Source organism: Electrona antarctica, assembly GCF_951216825.1.
Source record: "Electrona antarctica genome assembly, chromosome: 19".
Lineage (NCBI taxonomy): Eukaryota > Metazoa > Chordata > Actinopteri > Myctophiformes > Myctophidae > Electrona > Electrona antarctica.
Window position 1 is genome coordinate 9,081,300 of NC_136800.1, and position 20,910 is coordinate 9,102,209.

At 44.8% G+C, this 20,910-nt stretch overlaps 1 pseudogene across 1 annotated transcript in view; it reads right to left on the reverse strand.

The window, feature by feature from the left end:
- Window positions 1–1,629: 1,629 nt before the first annotated feature.
- Window positions 1,630–20,910, reverse strand: part of LOC306943832 (neurocan core protein-like) — a 61,216-nt pseudogene continuing 41,935 nt past the window's right edge. Inside the window, exons 12-18 of the transcript XR_013792581.1 lie at window positions 17,154–17,267; window positions 12,637–12,688; window positions 11,605–11,711; window positions 11,337–11,419; window positions 7,223–7,367; window positions 3,145–3,327; window positions 1,630–1,745 (exon numbers count right to left, since the gene is read on the reverse strand). The product of XR_013792581.1 is annotated as a neurocan core protein-like (transcript). The remainder of the gene's footprint in view (window positions 1,746–3,144; window positions 3,328–7,222; window positions 7,368–11,336; window positions 11,420–11,604; window positions 11,712–12,636; window positions 12,689–17,153; window positions 17,268–20,910) is intronic.

A 20,910-nucleotide genomic window follows, 5' to 3' on the forward strand; every position in this document is an offset into this window, starting at 1 on the left:
AAAATAACCGATTTTCAAAGCTTATAAGGTCCTTAAACACATTCCATGTAATTCATTCGCCCAAGGCAAGAACAAATATTTTTGAACCGCTGTTTGAGTACATCCGCACAGAATTTAAATGCTATACACGGAACAAAGTGAAACTATTGTTATTTGGAATGAGGTTGATCATTCATCACGAATAAAAGGCATCAACCCGTATGACTGAGACATATCGACTATTACTTGCCAGCAGTATTTGTATCATTTATTCATCACACCATAAGGCTTGACAATCAGTTGTTGTCAAGGGACACTGTCGTGTGACGGAGTATGACATTAGTCTTCAGAAAACAAAAACAAAAAATATATATCAAAGAGGGCCTAAGACAACAGTTGCGTCTCACCCGTCTGTTAATATAGCCGTGCAAAGACTGAGAGTAGTTAGCGATTCAGATACAATCAAGCAGTTATCTCGGGACAGTATTGAACAGAATCCATCACCACCAGTCTAAAATCAATGGGACTCATTCATTAGCTGAGAGCGCTGCTTACAGTGATGGGAGGGGGGGGGGGGGGGGGGGGTTCTATCTGATTGGAGAAGGTCCAGCTATTAATGAAGAATCAGCCAATAACAAACAAACACCACAATATTTACAGTAACGTTACAGAGATTAGAGACAATCAAAAGGATTAATTCTGTTACCCATTGACTGTACGAATGGGGCACCGGCATATAAAAGAAGACATTTACGCCGGCTGTCTAAAACAGTAAGTAAAAAAGAAACCAAGCATATTCACTAGCAAATGGGTTGATAATAAATAGTAACATTACACAAAAAACATAGCAAATATTAGAAAACAGCATGTACAATATATAGAGCAAAAAACAGACCCGCTAGTCAGGCGTTCTATGGGGAAAGGAACAATTAAAACCTGATTTATAGTTCGTCGCACCATGCCAAAAAACACTGCCGATGTACAAGCTCACAATGGGTGTGACGCGAGCTTGTAGGACAGCCGCTTCCGGTACGGGACATAGTCACACGACGGAGTACGAATCATACAAAAAGCTCAGGGGTTATTAATTTGAGACTGAATGCTATCTTGCATCAATTACATCTGTGCTTTGTAAACAGAATACTAGAAGGAATACCGTTTTCCACGTAGTAGGGCGAAGACTAAATAAAACTGCACCTCACATTTTCCCTCTTACACATCCCCTCACGAACGAACACGCACACATGCGCACACGCGCACACACGCACACACACACACACACACACACACACACACACACACACACACACACACACGCAGGGTTATTTATGAATAGGTTGTCGATCTACTGAGATATTACAGACCTTGTTAGTCGGACAAACACGGTTAGTGTTCACATGGACCTGGGCTAAACCGGCCAACCACATACGAGACCCCCAACACACTAAAGACCAATAAAAGGGGTTATGGTGGTGATATGTGTAAAAATACCTTAAAGAATGCAGTATCCAACCGTAGCGAGCTAAACAGAGACAAAGGTAAGAAGTCGACAGGAACATCATCGGAATGGATCTGGTCTGTTGAACTATTGTCTTTATTATGGGTCCTGGGTTGGCGCCAGGCATTGTGGGTCTTGTATTATCATTTGGTTCAGTAGTGGCTGTGTGCGTCGTCCGCGCCCCGGTGTCCTTCCCCGCCGTGTCTCCTGTGGTTCCGGCGTTCCCTGCGCTGGTGGTGGTGGCGCCGGTATCGGTGGGACCGCCGGGCTAAGGAGAGGAAACGCCTGGGTTGATATGATATCGTTGCTGTCGCCGGGCAGAAACCTCCATATTCTACCTGTAAGCTGACGGCTGTTCTGCACTGTATTATTCGTATGCTTCCAATTTTGTTGGGAAACCATTGTTTTTCCTTTAAAGGGATAGTTCACCCCCAAAATGTGAATATCGATTACTCACCCCATGGAGACTTGAATTCATGGATATTGTCTTTGTTTTTGTCGCATTCCTAAGACAATAATTTGAGGAGACTATTTGTGTCTCCAATAGGGAACAAAGGAGGCTCTTTGTGTCTCCATCAAATTACTGGCTTAGTAAAGCGACAAAAACTAAAACATATATCCATGATTTTTTTGTTGTTGAGGTGAACAAACCCTTTAAAGCAAAGCTTAGAGGCAGCCACCAATTTGCATGGTTGCAAACTGCATATTTGCTGCCTTTGCTGCCTTACAGATGTGAGGCAGGGAAATAAGGAAACATAATTATGGAACAGAGGTATTGAGAGTGTGACATCTAGTGGCCGGTTGTCTACGACGCCTCATGTTGCGAGGCGTTGTAAGCTTGTAGATCAGCTATTTTCTAAACGTTTGCCTATATTTCTGACAATTAGCCGTTTGCTAAACTCCACCCCAAAAAGCTTGCCATTGATATGCTGGGCAAATCTTTGTCACCTCATAGTTGTCAGTGTTAATTTGCATGGCTGTGTTGTTGAACCCATACACAGCTTAACGTCTGGAAAGTTACACGACTGAGCCACCAGGTGATGGCAATAATACTAATCACTGTAGTCTGACTGAAAAAACTGTCAGACGGCCGTTAAAGTTGATTGTTGGACACTGTTTCTCCCTCTGTCATTTCCTCGTATTTATACATTTATCCAGTGCAAAGCCTACTGCAAGCCTGGTTGACTAGATTTAGAATACATTTTGAAGCTCTTTCTACTGAAATGACCGATGATTTATATGGAGATATCCCCGTCATTTAACATGCAGCTGAATGGGGGAGGACAGCTTACCATGTCTCCTCAGTGATAACGTGCCTATTGGACAAGAACGGGCTGTGGAGGGACTTAGCGAAGGGCTAATTTGGCCAATGTTTGACCAAATTAGCACTTTTGATGCAGTAATCCCCCCCCCCCGGTCTAGTCTAGTGCACCTTTAACCCATTTTTGGCGGGAACCCATTTTGGTGTTAGCATTATGCTATGCTTTAGCTATTGAAAAATAGCAGATCTACAAGCTACGAGCTTGTAGGTCTGCTATTTTTGAAAAATCGAAGAACGACTGACATAGCTTTTTCAGAAAACTGTCAGGATGTAGAAGACATTTTTAGAATCTGATCTCAGGTCAAAATGGGTCAAAGCAGAATATTGCGAGGGGCGGGCCACTCACACTTAGTACAGATGATCTTGGGATGCTCCCAGCTGCCGTCGGTGCGGCAGCGCGCGGTGGGGATGTGCCGCTGGTAGAAGCCGTCGGCGCACTGGTAGCGCACCACCGCGTGGATGTCATAGTGAGACCTGCGCCGGCCAATCAGATGGGCGTTCTCCACCGCAGGCGGGGTTCCACACAACACTGTCAAAATACCATTGGATCAAAGCACTATTGGACCCCCTAGTTGAGGACACACATTAACATCAATTATCACATTGCTTGGTCGAATGCTCGATTCTGATTGGTCAATCATGGTATTCTGCACCACAGCCTTTTGTTTTTTGAGGGGGCGCTAGCCCCCCTCAACGTCTGGATTTTGGAAATGACGACATATGGCAGCCAGGTCTATGGACTTTTAATTTGTTTGTTTAGTAAGAAGTAAGGGTGCCCCACTGCCCCTCACTTCACACACGTGTGATTTTATTTGTATTTTTATAGCAGACCACTGTGCATTCTAGGGCATTCACTTCTAGTCAGTTTTACTAGTTGCCTAGTTGCCTAGTTTACTAACTAGTTGTTTAACTACCTATTATGTGATAGAAAAAGAAAACCTTTTTTTTTTAAAATAAATACATTTAAAAACTGTACATTGGTGACTATAACTATAATCTACCTGATCTTGAGGCCTACAAAATCGTGAATTTTTATTTTATTTTTTCTTATCAACTAGTACTAGTCAACTATTACCAGCAAGGTCGACTAGTGGATTTACTAGTCGACTAGTTGAATAGTCGACTAGTTGCTTAATGCCCTAGTGCATTCGTATTCAGCTCATTCACAACGCATGCAACTATAGAATCTAATGGACCATTTCCTTCAAGGAAAGGAATGGAATTATTTTTTAAATCAATAAAATCATTTTTTTGTTGTTATACTTTGTGCCAAATGATTGATTTCTGTATAGAGTAGCCACAGGATAAAGAACAGCGAGGAGGTCATTATTGGTAAATAAAGCCCTTCAGGGTGATTCAAGCCCCCTCTGCTTAGCGTCAGGGTCCTGCATGCATCACCCTGGCAGGGTTGATTTCTCAATAATGACCCCCCCCTCACTGTTCATTATTCCGAACTGGTAAACCACATCATTTAGCTTGCTGTGGTGATAGTTACAACAGCTGGTGGTTTATTGTTACGTAAAGAAATTACAAATACATTTAGATTAGTTCAAACCTCTCTGTCACATCAGATGCATGATATTATGACACAATAAGAGAAGAGATAGTTAAGCATTTGCAAGGTTGAAGTAGTTCACTGCCTAAAGGATTTTCTGATAATACATCCACATACATCAATATATTTTTTTTCTCCTCTAAAGTGAGTGATAATGTTCTACCAGGGCTAAACATAGCAATAAATAGCCCGACACATGTGACTACACTTACAACAAGACTATACTTTCACCCGCTATTAACAGAAAGTAATTTCCAAAGAGCAGATTAGATGAGTACTCGGGGAAAGGAGACAGCGGTGCCGTAACACGATTGAGTGCCCTCGTCTGGCTGACATTTCCGGAAAGGCTGACGAGGGACAAAACACCAGAGGACAGCGATATTACAGCTCAATGTGGCAGCTCTTTATTGCGTCCTTAGAGATGACAGCGTTTGCTGCTGAATCTCCAGTGAGTCGGGGCTGGTACTGTAGCATAGCCAGAGGGAGCTAATGGGGCTCTGCGGAGGGCCGGGCCCGCAGCCAAGCCACGCAGCCATGAGACCGCGCAGCCAGACAGAATGATCCAGAGTGCTGAATCCCTTCTTTTCCCGAGCCCTATTCCACAATACCCTCTCTCGCTGCCTCTCTCTTTCAAGCCCGATTTATACTTTGAGGCTCCGCGGTGGCGCTCGCCGCCGCCTCTATTTTCGCCGAGTGAAGTAGTCGTATGACGACGGAGCACACATTAAGCATCATTGTTTTTTTGTTTTTTTTAAAGATATTTTTTTGCGGCTTCCGCCTTTTATTGGTTTTTGAAGGGACAGACAGTAGGCTGACAGGAAACGGGAGAGAGATGGGGGAAGACATGCAGTAAAGGCCGTGTCGGGCTCGGGAGTCGAACCCCCGGCACACTGCGACTGGATTACCAGTCGGGTGCCCAGACGGTTACGCCACCGCCTGGGCAGCATCATTGTTAAACTGCTATCTTTATTTAGACTCCAGTCTGTTCCTTTCAGATAATATTTTGATCCTCTCTTGCCCATAGCACTGAAACAGAGATGTATGGTCTCTGAGACAATGATTCTATGCATTCAAACATCTGGGGTTGCTCCGAGGGAATCCTATAGTCAAGCTCACATACAGACAGACTGGGTGGGGCTCACGCAAGGAAGGCAATTATACTCAACACAAACACCTGCTATAATGCTTCAAGTGGGAATGTCACATCCCGCCAGTGAGCAAGGCACGGGCTGACTATAAATCTAACAACACCACTATCGCTGCTCTGGTTTAGTTTGTGTAAGCCCTCGAGTGGAAGATACAACACCGGTAGACACTAGAAGGAGACTGATGTTGGTTTCAGAGCCAATAAAAGTTTGACAAAGAAGCCATACTTCATTCAGTTCGTCTGTTCATCAATCTTCAGGACCATCTGGCGTAATGCCATTTTATGGAGGAGAGATTGCCACACAGCTATCAAAGTCTAACCGGCTGTCTATTGACTGACTCCATGGGCGATGTTAGTGGGTTGGACAGAGAACGTTCTTCTCAATAAAAGAGAAGAAAAGGGCGAGAGGCAGACAGAGGGAATGATGCGGCTGGGTGGTCACATGGTCAATAACTCCGGTTCAATCAAGACAATTGCCTACTGTATGTTGGCAAAAAGCAATATCTCTACTTGAATTAGAACACTACTCTATTAATACAGTACTTTAGCTCCACTGCTGAACGTGTCAAGTCCCGAGTCAAGTGTGCAGTTGGTCCTCATCCTCACTCACTGTGACAAAACGATATAGCCACTTGTGGACTAAATACTTTTAGTTTCCACTCCACAAATTAAAATGACCTTCAATGGAACAATTCTCATTTTAACTAAATAACTAATGCATTTTTAAACAAACAACTGGGTATACTCAATAGACTAGCTGTGTTCTGTGTTTTACCACTGCTAGTCTACTGGATCACCTGACAGTTAGGAGCCCTCACCGTAAGGATGTGGCGCCTCCATTCCTTCACCCTCCCATATAGGAGTCACCCTCCCTGCCTTCCTGGCTACCTTTCCCTGAACACGGCCAATCGTGCAACACTCGTCCAAGTCCGATGCACCACCATCACACTGTTGACAGGTACTTTTTTATCCCTGCTTCACCTGAGCACCCAACTGACATATTTTCAACTGATCATACCTTTCCATTAACAAGCTTAAAGATGGAGTGCCGTGATTTTGTACTGTTTCTGCTGTGTCTATGGAGTTGACATTATTCTAATAGACCGGGTGTGGTCTTGTTATAATATTCAAATCTTCACTGTGTATTTTTGGTTTCTTCCTGAAAGCTGATCAAGCCTTTGAGTCAAAAGGACCAATCGAAATACACCACTTTAGTGACATCATGAAATCGTCCACTCCCCGTAGCCCTCATTATCAGGTGGTGCGGCTCCCCCAGAGTTAGTGTCGAAGTGTCCTTGAGCAAGACACTGAACCCCTAATTGCTTCTGATGTGCTGGTTGGTGCCTTGCATGGTTTCCTCCGCTGCCATCGGTGTATGAATGTGTGTGTGAATGGGTGAATGTAATGCACAATCTATGTAAAGCGCCTTGGATAAAGGCGCTATACAAATGCACCATTTATACAACAACATCTGTAGTCGAGGCTTAAGTTCAGGTGGGTGGTGCTGGTGGGTGTGGCCACATAAAAACATAATTTTAACACTTTCTGTACACTTTTTTGAAAAAAATGTAGTATTATAGTACCCGATGAACATGTTTTAGGGCCGAAAGAATCCCGGCACTCCATGATCTTTAAAGTCTGGAGTCAGATGTACTAATTAGGCATGTGATTTGGGGCACAATAACCCACAGTGGGGCATATTCCAGTAGGCCTTCTACATACCTGTGCCCTTCTTGCATATGTAGGGCAGGTTGTAGTTGCAGGGTACATCGTTCCACTTGCCGTCCTCATGGGCGATGGTCAGGACACAGTCCTCCCCGCCTGCGAAGAAGTTGTCTGGCTGGCTCTCCCTCCAGTTCTCATACACCTGCACAACCACCACAATTCACAGTTCAATTCCACATGACCATGAACGTAATGTAAATAATACATACATAATACAGTGCCTCTGTAGACCTGGGGGTCGCGGCCCCTCGGGGGGTTGCCAAATTATTTTGAGGAGGTCCCCAGATTATAAAAAAAAACTGAATGGCTGGAAAATGGAAATTAAGAGTTTACATAGAACACATGCATAAACTTTCCTTCATGATTATATCTGGTTTCAGTATTTATTTATGACGTATTATCTATTATTAAGGTTATTGTATCATGGCGGGGGTCGCAAGACATGGCCAAAGCATTTCCGGGGGTCCTCAGCCAAAAACGTTGAGAACCCCTGCTTTAGACGATCATTTTCACCTCTTTTTTTCCACAATTTTGTCTTTATGCCAATACATTCCTGCCCACACATTTCCGTGTTGCCACTGCTGTTGTATAGGTCCACCTGTCTATGAGGAGCCCCCACCGGGAGGACATCGTAGTGCCTCCGACCTAATCCTCCCGTTCAACAACCCCTGCTGACCACCCCAGTCCATTGCGTGGTGACAAAGATCGCCGTCCTTGTTGGCTTCCCTTCCCCATAACATGGGCAAGGGCACACATATTGCCCATTACTTGGCCATGACGGATGCACCGTGGTGGATTCAAATTCCTTGACTGGTGGAAAAGGTACTTTAGCTGTGGCGCCATTATTTCTTAATTGTATAGTCAAGATTTTGCGCTGTACACAACATTGGAGCACAGGCAGACATTAGCTTCAAATAGTCATATTATTCCAACGCATTATAACATCATAACCAATATATTATATAAAAATGTTAAATTCTGGACGTATTTATCTCTAGCATCAGACGAGAAACCGCCTCCATCCAGTAAAGTGGTTTGGCAGAAGATGCACAAGATGGATTTCCATGACTTTAAATAAAACAATGACTTGTGAGTGGGTTTCAAAAGGCCATGGGGTTCATATCGCTGCCTCTGTGTAAAATAGACTCTTGAGTTCTCTCGAGTTCACATAAAGTGGTTTTGGAGGAGATGAGCACAACAACATTGTTTATCAGATGGATTTTCATATGCATTTGTACAGTGGCTTTTGAGTAGGTTTCAAAATGCCATTGGGGTCATAGCGGTTCCTCTGCACTTAAAGGAGCATTCAGTGATTTGGGTGATTTGGAGAAAAAAAACGGTCCACCCGGTAACAAGTTGTGCACATGCACGCGCTCTACAGTGGGGGAAGTACAACAGACCAACAGCACGTGCACCAATGCCCGCCCCACTCGATCATGATTGGAGGAAGGCCCCTCTCATCCTGATTGGATGAAGGCTTTGCCACCCAAAGCCCAAACCGAAACTAGGGTTTTTTTACCCCAGGGGCTCACTGGGGACAGGGAGGAACTCCTTATATGGCCAGCACACTTTATAGTAGGGAGGATTATCCAAAAAATAAGAAAAAATATACCTTTAAAGAAATATGAAAACTTGAAGTTCAATTAAAGGAGAAAAGAACTAGACCTACTGCATAGCGGTTGGATGGTTCTGACAACCGTGTCTGTCCAGACTCATATACAGTATAGCATATGTAGTGAATGAAGACTTTGAATGAATTTAACTAGTTTAGCTGCATAACTCGTTTTCCACTCTATTTAATCCATGTTTTGCTGCTGCTTAATATGCTAAACCCGCTATTTGTTTTATGTGTTTAATTTCGCCGTTTTGTAATCATTTAAAAGAAATAGCGGATTTGTCGCGGACCTGGTGACGAGGCGGAGGCGTTATGATGACATAAGCGGAAATCAACGAACCGCCGGCTTGCAAGGGCTTCTGGGAAACCGAGTCCAATGCAACGTGAACGAGGGTGTAGGGACAATCTTAGCTCGCTTTGCTCTTTGAGTAAGACCCGGATCAAGGAAGTGTTTTCGAGCTGACTTTCATGGATCAAAGCCGCAAATACTTCAACGTATGCTCCAAAGGTATTTAAACAATCCTGGCAGCCTCGGTATATTGGATATATTAATGTGAAGCCGTCAACGGGTTTTAATTAACCTGCAGGGGCGTAACTAGACGTCACCGGGCCCTGACGCAGGCTGATCAGCGAGTGCCCCCGACAGCGCCCCCCCCCCCCCCCCCCCCCAATTGTGAACAGAGCAGCAGCAGCAGCCTGTAGAAACAAGCCCACTGCATGCACAGTCGCGGCGCGCCACAGACACTACTGACAGGCTACACTCTAGAGGAGAGCTGTTGGGAGGGAGGCGGCATATGGTGTGTGGCTGTGTGTGCTATAGCAGCAGCCACCACCAGGCTCCGCCAAACTTTGTTCAACTCAACTGTTTCATTGCATCTCTGTATTATAATTTCATTTTACAGACGGCACGGGTGGGCGGCCGTGTGCCCCCCTTGCCTCTGGGCCCCCACGCAGTCGCGTTGTCTGCGTCACGGTAGTTACGCCACTGAGTCTCAGTGACATTGACCTTTGAACCCCTACTTCTGATTTCACCCCAGTTCATCCTTGAGTCCAAGTGGACGTGGCAGAGGCTCAGGGTAGAGAGGCCGCTGCCACTGGGCTATGTCCTTGAGCAAGGCACTGAACCCCTAATTGCTCCTGATGTGCTGGTTGGTGCCTTGCATGGTTTCCTCTGCCATCGGTGTATGAATGTGTGTGTGAATGGGTGATCGTAATGCACAACCTATATGTAATGCGCCTTGGATGAAGGCGCAATATAAATGCACCATTTACCAAATTCAAATTCAAGGTGCTCCTGGCATATACCGCGTTCACAAGGTTGGAGTGGACGGACGGACGGACGAGCAGGCGAACGAACGGACAACCTTGAAACAAAGTGCCTCGGGCACGGCTGTCCGCTGGCAGAGGTAGCCCACATCCTATAAACAGAATGTCCATATTGTGCTATTGTAACAATCTTGGACAGTTAAATTGATACCTTCAATTAAACACGGAAGGCCGTTTCTCTAATCTGTAAATCAGAGCAACAGGACTTCGATTTATGTCCTCATCAGGTGACACTCAGATTCATTCACTGTGACACTGACATTCAGTCACTAATTCCATTGACATTGAATTAATGACCGACTGACAGTCTTTGTGGGCTCGTAGAATTTATGCTCACGCAAAAGGGTGTCATTTGAATGTAGGGCTTCCATCTGTGAATCCCTCATATCCCAGTGAGATCACCAGGGGTTCTGTCACACAGTGGCACAGCGGTCTAGGAGGTGATTCATTATTGTCGCTCTCGGGTGTTAACCTTATATGTCCAAGACAGTTTACTTCTCATGAAATGGACCAAATGATCCTGTGTTCCATTGTAGATCCACTGCAGATATCATTTAGTAGGGATGTAACAAATTGTAACTGCATCGACATATATATCGATTTTAATTAAAAAAAATTATATCAATATGTAAACAGCAACAAATCGTTTGACTTTGTATCGTATCATATTGTTTTGCAATCAAAACAATCGGTATCGAATTGTTTTGCAATGTCAAATAAACAATTTTACTTTTACATTCCATATAGCTACATGTGGACTAAATGTGTGTATTCTCTGTGTTCATGTCAAGGTGTGGGTTTGTCCATATGTGTTCAAATACAATGTATTTGCCAGAGAATCACTATATTTACTTAGGCCCCCTTGTGTGCACATAATATGTCACTGACGAAAACTAAATAAAAACTAAGCTATGATGACAAAAACTATTTTGTCAACAAATTAAAGCTAGACTAAAATGTTAGTCATTTTAAGTTTGGTTGTGTGTTTCTCTCTGAAAATACCAGATCTACAAGCTACGAGCTTGTAGATCTGCTATTTTTAGCATGCAGCCGAGTGTAAAATCAGACCAATACAACACCGTCAAGGCCCGCCAAAATATTTTTTTGTCGACAAAATCAACTGTATATTTAGTCGACTAAAAACTATACTAAAACTAAAACATTTCTAACCAGGTCGTTGCTGTCTGTCCACTGGAAGTCGTCCTCCACGGTGCGGTCGTTCAGGCCGATCCAGGCGTTGTCGTGACCCAGGCCTGCCAGGAACACAGGACCTCATTACGTCATTACCAGCACTGTCTACATGCATTTACACATGCACACCAATGCACACATTTGCACATGAATGACATCGAGGGCAGTCGGATGAATAACACACACACACACACACACACACACACACACACACACACACACACACACACACACACACAACACACACCGTTGATGAACTCCTGCTCGGTGGCAGAGGTGACGCTGCTGAGGTGGGCGCTGTGCTCTCTGCAGTCTTTCTCCGCATCTTCCCAGGTGTGTCTGTGGGTGAAGTACCTGGAAGAAGAACATACATGAATGAATGAATGAATGAATGAATGAATGAATGAATGAATGGATGGATGAATGGATGGATGGATGGATGGATGGATGGATGGATGGATGGATGGATGGATGGATGGATGAACTAACGAACGAATGATCTAACGAACGAACAAATGAACAAATGTTTCCCCTCGGCTTGATTACTGCAAGGCACATTTTTCTGGCCTGCCAAAGAAAACAACCAGAGTTTTAACTAAAACTGAGAAAACATATAACTCCAGTTTCAGGCTCTCGGTTGCTCTTAGGATTGATTTAATATTCTACTTGTTTATAAAGCTCTCAATGGTCTGGCTCCTTCCTACCGATATGACTGCCTGCCTAGATATGTCCCAAACCACCGGCCGCCTCAGGTGCCTACAACGACATATAAAACACGGTGAAGCAGCATTCTGCTTCTACGGCCCGACGGCTTGGAATAAACTACCATTACACCCAAGACAGGTGTAGATAGCTTTAAAGCACAACTCAAGATCTTCACTCTTGCTTTTAGTTGATTTGTAATTCTCTGTGTTGTTATTCATGGCCTCACTGTTTCGCCCAATCGACTTATTCACTGCCTTATTTTGCTATTATTCTAATGTTGTTTTATGCTTTTCTTTATTGCTCTGTAAAGCACTTTGAGCTGCATTTCATGTCACGAAAGGTGCCGGCTCATTGTTTTTATCTGAAATTGCCTCGATTGTGTATGAGTGTATATGTGTGTGATGTGATTTGTACGCATGTACAGACAGACAGACAGACAGACAGACAGACAGACAGACAGACAGACAGACAGACAGACAGACAGACAGACAGACAGACAGACAGACAGACAGACAGACAGACAGACAGACAGACAGACAGACAGACAGACAGACAGACAGACAGACAGACAGACCTGTAGCAGTGACCATGGAACTTCTTCCAGCCGTGCTCACATCCTTCGATGTCTATAGACATGGACCGTCAGAGAGAGAGGGTGGGGGGGGGGGGAGTGGCAGGACAAGTACAACATGGATGAATACATTATTGTATTGAGTACGCAGGAACATAATATAAGCTACTGTATAGTGTTGGTCAGTGGTCCCCAACCCTTTCTGGATCATGGTCATGGCCCACATGAAAAGCGAAGCGGCCCACTCACCTGACCACTTGCAATACCCTCATGGCCCACCAGTGGGCCCCGACCCACAGGTTGGGAATCGCTCGTGTATAGGTATAGAGGGCCGAAGTCTGACGTCATTTACACATCCCCATTCTGAATCCCCATAGACTTTTCTTTTAATATCGCATCATAACAAATGATCCAGGCCGTTTGACTCATATGGATATGAAGAATCAACTGACGCTAATGTTATTGCTGCCGAATTAGTTACATTTTCGCCAGAAACAGACTGTATCAAAAATATGAGTGACTGACTATCGTTATAACGATACAGAGTCAGCTCCCCGACAATACCGCAGAGACAGTTTGTTTATTTACCTTCTGCAACCCAGGGGGATGAAGGGGTGACGTCAGGACTTCGGCCCCTATAACAGCATCAGTTCTAGAGCATTCTGTGTCTCTCTCAAAGGCACTATAAGTGCAATTAGTCGGCAGGCTCCCTTTCAATGCATGCACACATGAACCTGCCTTTCTCTGCACCATTAGTATTCATTTATAACTGTAAGAGGGCTGCAGATTCATTTATAATTCCAAAGGTTAGATATTCATTAATCCTCATTACTATTTGTTCAGCGGCATACACAGGGGAGGACAGATGTGAACCTCCAGGTGCCTGGAGCTCAGTGAGCTGAGAAATCTATGTGCGTATCTGCGTGCGTATCTGCGTGCGTGTGTGTGTGTGTGTGTGTGTGTGTGCGTGCGTGCGTGCGTGCGTGCGTGCGTGCGTGCGTGCGTGCGTGCGTGCGTGCGTGCGTGCGTGCGTGCGTGCGTGTGTGTCTGTGTGCGTGTCTGTGTGTCTGTGTGTCTGTGTGTCTGTGTGCGTGTCTGTGTGTTGCGTGTCTGTGTGTTGTAAATATGTTTTTTTGTGGAAAAAGCTAGAGACTCTTTGGTTGTACAGTTTGTAGCAAAAAAATAAACAAAAACATTTACCACCCAAGATACTAGACATATGCACAAAATGAATTGACAAGGGACTAAGGACACTTTATGATTTCAATTTGTTAACTTTAGTTACTATTTGTCTAAACACAATACAGTTTCACTCATCTTTTGTAATGCCTAGTTTTATATTTTTTATTTCAGTTAGCTTTTTCCCATTACTTTTCATTAATGATAACCTTGGCTTGCACACGTGTGTCTCTGCATGTACAGTCTGAGCACTGCAGCATGACAAGATAAGATGTGTGTGTGCAAGAATGCATGCGTTTGTTTGTCTATATGTGTAGGAATGTGAATTTGTGTCTCCATTTACATATGTGTGCATCTGCTGTTGTTGACATGAATGTTCTCAGTCTCCATCTGTAACCCTGACGGCTCGGTGACAGATACAGACACACAGCCCGACAGTCAACATCCTTGTGAAGTTGGATGTTGTGACAGACTCAGCTGTAACAGATACTACACAACGACGGGGTCATGCGTATGACCGCAGCGAGCGAGCATCAGATTACGCAGCACATCAGCAAGGTCAATGCAGACGCTGCAAGCATGAGTCATGCTCCATTTATAGTCTGTTGTACGCCAGTGTCACTCGCCGAAAATAGCTGATTTACAAGCTCACTGTTCGGGCCGTAGCTGAGTAAGTACAATGGCCGTCAGGGACTTGCAAGGTCGCTGGTTTGACCTCCAGCTCGCCCGGTCTATGCTTCGATGTGTACCAGAGCAAGACACTTGACACTTAACAAATCTGATGCGCTCATCTGAGCATCCATCGGCTGGGTGGATACGGTCGGAAATGTCCTGTCCCTTGAGGACCAGTAAATATATCCCTTTCCCTTTCTGTTGATTCATTTAAAGATGTCCTGGTGCAACCACTTGCTAAGAGTGTTCTTTTGTTTCATTTTGGTGGGTGTGTGCCTGCTTATTACAATGGATATTACAATGCGCTTGTCAGGATTGTCATTTGATACGTTTGTCACAAACACAGAGTAATACGTTTATCCAGTAAATAAATGAAACTGAAACTGAAACAAGAAATGGGAAATGAAAAATAACCACAGACATAAATGAATGAATAACAATAATGCATAATAAAGCTGCTCACATGGTTTCCTCTTATTTGAGTACTAATGGCCCTGTTAAAGAACGGTCCACCTCCACCCTCCCCATTTATCCAACTCAGAAATGTAGAAAAATTGCTCCTACGGTATCTTTTACTTTACAGAATCAGAATCAGATTTAAGGTTTTTGCACACTGGTGCGTTTTTTTTTCCGGAAGAATATCGGAGCGAATTTCGGGGAACGTAACTTTATGTCAATCACATTTGCGAATATTTCGTCTGTTTTTTCGAACCGTGTTTCTAGTGGGGTGTTGGTGACAGGCTAATGATATCCACCTACTTTCTGATTGGCAAAATGCAGCGAAAAAAGGCACCAGTGTGCAAACACCTTCATTGTCAAATCACAGGGTCACAGTGGTAACAAAGTCTGTGAAATTAGTTTTAGTGCGGAAGCTCCATTGTTTTGTTATTTCCAGAATGTAGTGGCCTTCGTTAATTCCAGGTTTTAGTGACCTAGAAAAGGTCATTCATGCTTTTGTCTCCTCAACGTTCAGATGACTCCTTAACCCATTTAGGCCTGACCTCGAAATTTAAAAAAAATCTTCAGTTTTCTGAAATAAATATTTTCACGATTTTTCAAAAATAGCAGACCTACAAGCTCGTAGCGCGCCACTCGGTGGCGCGCTACGAGCTTGTAGGTCTGCTATTTTCCAATAGCTAAATTATAACATAATGTTTAAAACACCAAAAGGGGTTCCCGGCTTCCGCCCAGTATGGGTTAACTCCCAGTCTCTCGAGACAGACTGTTGACTAACATCAACAGAGGGCGCTGTTTTTCCTTTACTTTTTGACGATGTGTTCTCAGATTGTGGTAGAAACAACAAACAAAAAGCCACAATGCCAGCCGGTGCACAAAGCAGCAGCGAGTGCTCTCTAAGTGCTGCTTAATTAGTGCGATCACTGGCCCATTTCCTCAGCCTCGTTGCATTGACTTCCATTTAGTTTCTCAATTGATTTTTCAAGTTCTCACTTATTACTTTGAGGTGCTTGCACAGACCACCAACGCCCACACTTAACTTAACAAAATACATTGTTCATAATTATACGTTATCTGTTTACACAGACCCACACAACTTAACACGATACATTCCTCATATACAGTATCTGTTTACAAAGACAAGTGCAATATCCCACACATTTACAATTAAGAATTATCACGGTTTAATGATCATTTTGTCATCCAGTCACTTGTGCTGATCGACCCTGCAAGCTGCTGCTGTATTTCTCATCCTCCACTCGCAAATCTCAAAAATTAATATTTTCTCCTCTTCCTCCCCAAATTACCACCAGCCCCGAACCAATACCGCTCGGCGGCAGCTATAATTACTCTGTGATTGCTTTTCTTTGTGATGACAGACAGCACGTGAGCTGCCAGGACGAGCCCCTCGCTAACTGTGTGACCGTAACTCTCGGGACGGCCGATTCCGATTCTGCAAAAGCCTTGCTCGTAATTACATCTCGGACCTTTGAGCCCGCTTTGATGCAAATACACAGCACGTACAAACGGGAGGCGGAACTTTGACCATTCTAAAAGTCTAGACGGAAGAATCAGAGGACGATCAGAGCCTTGCCATCAGGGCCAATTAGACTCGGGAACAATCTGCCTCCGGGCGCTTAAGGAAGCAAATCAGTACCCCCTCTTAAAAAAGGAACATCTCCACAGACTGATGTAATGGTGTTTTGTATTCTCATCACGTACCTCTGAATGGACCCGCAATTTAATTACCCGCAAATGAACACTCAGGATTTGATTACGTGGGCGTGGCTTTTTATTGTACCGTAGTTTCATCATCATCTATATATTCCGTGTTTTTGTATGCTACGCGTTGCTTTCATTCATGCAATATTTTATGTAGATTAACATGCACTGCCCAACCCCAGGTAGAGCCAATATGCATACCTGAATGTTTTCATTCCATGTGAAGCACTTTATACATCTTGCAAACAAGAGTTACGCTCGCACGCACGCACGCGCACGCACACACACGCACACGCACACGCACGCGCACGCGCACGCACACACACACACACACACACAAACACAAACTATTTCACGATAGAGTAGAATTGATATTATTTATAGTAAAGTAATACAATTTATTCTCCATTCTCTGTCAAAGTCAACATAGGGAGGAGTGTAGAAACAGCCAACCCCATCTCTCTCTCTCTCTCTCTCTCTCTCTCTCTCACCTTTCTCACAGGTGTCTCCTCCATAGCTGGGTAGACAGAGGCAGATGAATGAGTCAACCTTGTCAATGCAGGTGCCTCCATTATCACATGGATCAGACTGGCAGTCATCGACATCTGGGGGGGGAGGGGGGGGGGGGGGGAGCAGGAGAAAAGCACAGCTCATTATGACAAAGAACATAAGGACATAAGGACTGCTCAATAACTACTGCAGTTAGTAGGAGGCTTTAACCGCAAGTCCAAGACAAGCATCTATTAAAATGAATAGATTTTCAGCCCTGGTCATAAATGAAAACTGTAAAATGCATCGGCGTGGGCCACTGCGAGACAGTCAGGCACATCTTGTTCCACCTCGGGAAGTGTAATAGCTCAAATAGGGGTGTGAGAACCGAGATGCTTCGTTCTCGTTTGCATTTCTCCTGACTTATGATAATTCTATTACAAAACAGGACGGCGTTATAGGATTCTTCATTATGCCTCCATGGAGTTTAAGGTCTGCTAGACAGCCATCTATTTCTCTCTTCCTCTCTTTCTTTGTTTTGCTTTTCTTTGTTGTAATTATTTTGCTCTTAGGGCTAATTTATGCTTTGCCGCATGACCACGTTGCTCAATGAAAATAAGTGGTTTTCAACCCGCTTCTGACACGTCGTGCCTTGGCCACGTGACAGAGTTAAAATTAGGCTTCAACTCCGTGACACTCTTTAATGACACATATGTGACACATAAATGATGAAGTAGTTTGGCCAGTTGAAGAATGGTATGTTTTGGCTTTTGTTCACAGCCATTTCCATTCATCCTGGTCTGGTTGTGCGCATTCATTTTAACCATTAAAGTCTGTCAGCAGAGTGGATTTGTTCTGCATTTAATCCGTTTACATTATGTTTATTTTACAACATCTCCGAGACAACAACACATTAAAAGTCACAGAAACAGCACGAGGATGAACGCTTTAAGAAGCTCAAAGAACACTCTGCCTTAAGGGTTACTTAAAGACTGGCATAGGAGTCGCATGCGGAAATACCTGATCTAAAAGCTCACAATGCCTCGCATTGCTGCACATTGTGAGCTTGTAGATCTTCAATTTTCGGCGCGCGACTCCCGCCACCCGGCGGATTATAAATGAGGCTTAACGCTGAGTGACAGCAAAGAGCTTAAAAAGCACTCGGCACACAGAATTAACATGGCCGATAGGCCCCCTTATCCAAGTCAATGACAACTCTTTGCACCACAGAGCTCAGTTATTTCAGCCGGGGGGGGGGGGGGGGGCAGGCTCTGTGATTGACAGTGTCTTTGTTCAAATTAGGGGGTGGAGCAGCTGTCTGTGAACCGAAAGGTTCCTGGTTCGATCCCCGGCTCCTCGCAGCCTCGTGTCAAAGTGTCCTTGAGCAAGACACTGATCCCCTGACACAGTGGTGGTTCTCAGGGTCCAGGGAACCCCAGGGGTCCTTAAGCTGGTTCCACGGGTGGGTCCGCACTCCGCAGCTATATTGATAGTTAGGAACCAAATGCACCCTTACGGACGGGACTGTAACCCTGAGAGTGTAGTGTACAAATGGATCCAAATGGACCCGTTCTCAAAGTGCAAGTAAAGTCCTTTGAACTTGAAAAGGTTGAGAACCAGTGTCCTAATGAGCAGGTTGGTGCCTTGCATGGTCGCCTCTGCTCTGCCATCATCTCTGCCATCATCTCTCTCTCTCTGTGTGCGTGCGTGCGTGCGTGCGTGCGTGCGTGCGTGCGTGCGTGCGTGCGTGCGTGCGTGCGTGCGTGCGTGCGTGCGTGCGTGCGTGCGTGCGTGCGTGCATGCGTGCGTGCGTAATGCACATTTGAGTGTGCCTTGGAAAAACAGCATTGGTAGAAATGCAGAGCAACTACTGTATGTGGTGGGACACTCACATTCTGTTCAAGGCAGGAAAGTGACATGATTAGGGGATCATTGCCTCTGTGCTGAGAGCGGCGACTTCAAACATTTTAAGTGGCGGATAATGCACCTGAAAATGGCGTGTTACTCGCTCCGGTCAATAGACTGACTGGCCTATACTTCGTGCAATGATTGGATGATGAGCTTCACTTCATCATGATAGCAGGATGTGTGATTATAGATTACGGATGATAGAATCCCCATCTAGGGTACAGTAACAGTATGTCAACATCATGGAACTTGAAACATGCCATATACTGATAGATATCTCACAGGCTTTCAAACGCTGGGGCTGGAGGCCAATTGGGAAAACAATGTAAAGTGAAAAAAACTTGGCTGCCATATGACGTAATTTCTGAAAGCCAGACATTGGAGGGGCTAGTGCCCTTCAAAAATATAGTCGATATATAAAACATGTAATTTTACAACACATTAAAATGCTCACAAAATGTCATGTTTTGCGATTTGAGAGCTTGTAGATGGGAACTATTTTAATTGTTCGTTTGTTTGCCATTTCGCAACAGAGGCGAAACGTTTAGGAAGTTTGGGAACCCATGAGAGAGAGATCTTATCAACTGACCTCTCGCCTCAGCCTATATACTAGCATGACCTCATCTCACTGCCCTTCAGTGCACCTTTCCACCCTGGCCTGCACCCACGCCGCCACCACATCCACACAGCCCAAAGAAAGGAGATCCTCTCATCCACCTCATCCATTATGCAGGGCGAGAAGAGAGAAGCTGCTCCTCAGAGACGGCTGTGCACATTTTTCAACAAATCCATAAAACGGCTCGGCTCCACGTCCGTCCCGCGCATCAGCTGCTGTCAGTCAGCGCGCCCGTCTTCATCAGCGTGTCGGGTCGTGTCTGTCTCTCACAGCGCTGCCGTTTCGGTGGCGCTATACGCCTCCGTTCATCGCTCCCCTCTCACCTCCTTGTCGTCTTTGATGAACCTCCCACATATCCCTCCCCTGCTGTGCCTGGCTGCCGTGTCAGAGTGGCAGGATGAAGTGCCAAGCACGACGCCCGCCTCTGCTTCGACGTGCCCTCCTCCCTCGTGAGTCAAGTCGGGGAGACGTGGCCTAAATTTGGCAAAGCCCAGAAATATGCTCACTGCTGGAAGCTATAGAGATGCCTCCGACCTTTTGACAGAGAACTGGTGCGACAGAGACATACAGAGTGACAGAGAGAGTGACAGAGAGAGAGAGAGAGAGAGAGAGAGAGAGAGAGAGAGAGAGAGAGAGAGAGAGAGAGAGAGAGAGAGAGAGAGTGACAGAGAGAGAGAGAGAGAGAGAGAGAGAGAGAGAGAGAGAGAGAGAGAGAGAGAAGATGGAAAAGTAACAAAGACTTGGGCTGCATCAATTATTTTCTTAGCGATTATGTTATCGATGACTTTTTCAAATTGTGAGGGGGAGAATTTTGTTAGGAACGAATCAACAAGAAATAAATGAATTTATTGAAAGATTATATAATTGTCCCTAGCTTTGAATATCTTTGAAAACAAAAAATATACATTTTATTCCCCCCAAAATTTCCTGTTTCTTTATAGCCAACTAAACAGATACGTTGGAATAACCTCTAATAAAGACAGAGAGAGATGCTAGAGACACGAGACAGAGTAGGACAGAGTGTGGAGTGCAGACTGTGTTGTCATTAGGGACAGACCTTCCATCACTGTCTCAGTGTCTGTGCACTGTGCACTGTGTGTCTGTGTGTCTGTGTGTGTGTGCGTGTGTGCGTGCGTGCGTGCGTGCGTGCATGCGTGCATGCGTGCGTGCGTGCGTGCGTGTGTGCGTGCGTGCGTGCGTTGTCATTCACATTGTCCTGACTTTGTCCTATACCC